We start from the raw sequence: 3,425 nt of genomic DNA, 5'->3' as shown, positions 1-3,425 counted from the left end.
ATATATTGGGGGAGATCAGTCTGTTATGTATATATATATATATATATATATATATATATACACACGAGGACAGTGACTCACATCCAGCCAGTCAGTTTATGAAACACACTATTCCCACCAGACTGAAGCAAAGCTTGTCTTCTTCCAAGAAATTTATTTTTGCAGTATGTGTTTCCAGTTTAATTTCTGCTAAATAAGTAACTCCAGGGAGCTGAGTTAGTTATCATTAATGGAAGTTGTTATTTTTTTAGACCTCTCATCCCACTAGCTCAGAGGCTGTTTTAATGTATATAAATTTTATGTCACATTGTGAACACATGCTGTGCACATCTAAACAGGATTTTGGTGTAGCTGATGCAGCAGAGGGGTTGACATGCAGAAAGCAATGCAGAGCCACGTGTAGAGGACAGATGAAGAGACAAATAAACGTTCAGACCTCGGAGAATAAGAAATGTGAACGAGAAAGATGATGGGCAAAGTAGCAGTGACACAGTGAACGTGACCTGGAAGCCTGTACCTTAACTGAAGGAGAAAAAAGAAATGTTTCTGACTTATGCTTCATTCACCAAAATTCAGAATTTAAAATTCATGTTTTATATAACTCAGAATAACTTACAGGGTTTTTGGATTGTGTTCATTGTCTGGTGGTCTAAAAACAAGAGAATGTATCATTTCAGAAACTGTGTCTCTTTCAGTCCTCTCTTGCGGGAGGTGGGCATAACTACTCTGCTGGGTCCATTAGAAAGAGATCGTTCTAGCAGGACAAAGGACAGAGTCCAAAAATCCAGCGATTGCAGATGTTTTAGAATCTAAAGGTATCCTAAAACTGTATTAATTTTCTGGAGAGCGTGTGCTATTTAGGGTTTATTTTATTATGCTCTTAGTATTTTATGCTACATAGCATTGGTTGGAATGATGCTTCAGAAGTGGTTAACTTTGAGAGATTTGAAACAAGGCAGTCATGATATTTTTCCCTGCAGTAACTAAAGAATAACCCGGAAAGAGTCATTCGGTACAGCCGGTGTCCCCACTGATAATCGACTGGAGTGTTTGGATATGAGTATAGAGAGCAACCGCTGCACGAATATACTCATCACATCATCAAATTGTCTGTAATGTTCATTGTTGAATTGGATTATAATGAAGTCTGGTTGTGCCATGAGTGTACCTATATGTTGTCATGCTGTATGTTGCTAATTAAGGGAATACTGAGATAATGTGAGGACAGTACAGTCGATACAGGGTCAGACTTCCTGGGGCGCAGTATTTAATCAGCTCACATCTGCTTTTGGCATAGATATTACCAGGGCTTTAGGTGGGGCGGGATGTGGCGAGATGGCATCCCAGTTCTTTTCTAAATGACTTAAAAGTATTCCGTTACTTCTTTGGCAGTAAATGCAATGTACAATACCCAGGGCTTGAGGTGGGGCGGAATGGCATACCGGTTCTATTTTCATTCCACCTCAAGCACTGGATATTACTCATATAAACCATGTGGAACAGAAGGATGTGGAGATTGTGTCCATTTCACTCTCACTGTGCTCCTACTGTTTGCATGTCGTGTCATATGCTAACATTTCCAAGATGGGCCAGATACGCATGGCTCTTCCTCCTTGACAATGTTGGGTTGAATGGCATTCATCCTTCACGTAAGTTAAGGGAAAAGGTAAAGTTGTCCATGTGCTTATGTAATTAAGCACCATGCCATGAAAACATGGAGCAGTGGAAGCATAGCCCCACCATTCTTCACTTCGGCACTAGACAGAGTCGAGTGGTCAGCTTCACATCCCCGGTCCCCTTTACCCCCATTGGAAGAGACCTCAGTACTAGTTGGATAGGAGGCTGGGTGGGTCCCAGGACTGGTGAAAATTCATACCCCTACCTGGAATCAAAATTTGAACCCTTGGCTGTCCAGTCCGTGTAAGTCATTTGTCCAGTATAATCCACTAAATTGCTGCTGGTTTTCAACAGCAAAGTTGTTCTTGGTTTCAGGCGCCATCAGGACATATAGTTGAAGTTCTGTTCTTTGCAAAACCATTCATGTGTTTTTTAAATATGCTCTCCTCCTCAATGAGAGGAGGCGTTGGTCTGTCTGAGTGGGCGCCACAATTGCTGCTCCGTAATTTTGCAGTTACCCTCACTCACACATTGTCCGGGTAAGGGCACTTGTACTTCATGGGCACCATGCACACTTTGTGAATTTACTACACTGAATGGAATTTATGCAATGTATACACAGAATATCTGTTAGTGCAGGCTTGAGCATCATCTTAGGCCTTGACTTGTTTTCCCACTCCAAAGCAGCCATTAAATCACATGAAAAAATTAAATTCGCTTAGTTGGGGTTGTAGTCCAACTGGGTCCACTCTGCACGGCGGCCACTTTTGGTCTATTGAAGCCTGCCCCAGGTGATTATGATGATGGAGAATTTGGTGGAATGAAAATTGGCAAGGGAAACCGAAGTACTCGGAGAAAACCTGCCCCAGGGCCACTTTGTCCACCACAATTCCCACTTGACCAGACCTTGGATCGAACCTGGGCCGCCATGGTGGGAAGCCAGCGACTAACCGCTTTAGCTATGGCGCAGCCACATAAGTCACTTGAATGTGCCTACATAAATTTTAGATGTGGATTTTATTACTGGCTTTAGTAAATATGTTATCGAAAATGCATGTCTATGCCTAAGGTGTATGTACCGTGTGGACCAGAGGTTCACCACTCGACAGAGAATGTAGTGAAACTGTCGTTTTAGAACTTTTCAAGTTAATGATCTGCATATTCAGTTAAACTCTAATTTCAGAGGATCCATACTAAAATGTACATTGGACATTAGATTTTTTTTTATGAAGTGGATGTTGGTACACACACCAAAAAGATTGAGAATAGCTGTTTTAAAATGTGGCATAATGAGCCTGTATAAAGAAGTCCAAAATACAAAGTAACCTAAAGTTGCACTAAAATGTGAACTTTAAGTGCTTATAGGGAAATTCAGTGTGACAGCCATCTCACTGAAAGCACACCTCGACTTGTTGAGCCAGTTTCTGAACATCCACTGAATATGTAGATTACTGTCTTCTGGGTGTGATATTATGGGTAGTCTGCCTGAAATGGAGGCAGCAGCTTCCCAAGAATATTCATACCCGTCTCCTCTTGAATATAAGTGGGCCATTGCTTATTGTCATATTTTCATGTTTTGGTTTACTCATTGCATTTGTCATGACCACCAGTAACAGTCTGGTAAGAGCCTTCCATATCCTTTGCAACTTACCATTCACACATATCTCTGCTCAGCTGCAGCTCTGCTGTTAAGTGAAGCAAACAACGACATTTTCATTACATGCAGTCAGTGACTTACTGTACACACTTTTATTTTATAAGGGGCAGTCAAATGAAAATGGGTCACCACGCATAACTCACATGACGCG

The sequence above is a fragment of the Cryptotermes secundus genome, unplaced genomic scaffold (assembly GCF_002891405.2).
Source record: "Cryptotermes secundus unplaced genomic scaffold, Csec_1.0 scaffold1408, whole genome shotgun sequence".
Lineage (NCBI taxonomy): Eukaryota > Metazoa > Arthropoda > Insecta > Blattodea > Kalotermitidae > Cryptotermes > Cryptotermes secundus.
This window is presented reverse-complemented; position numbering follows the sequence as displayed.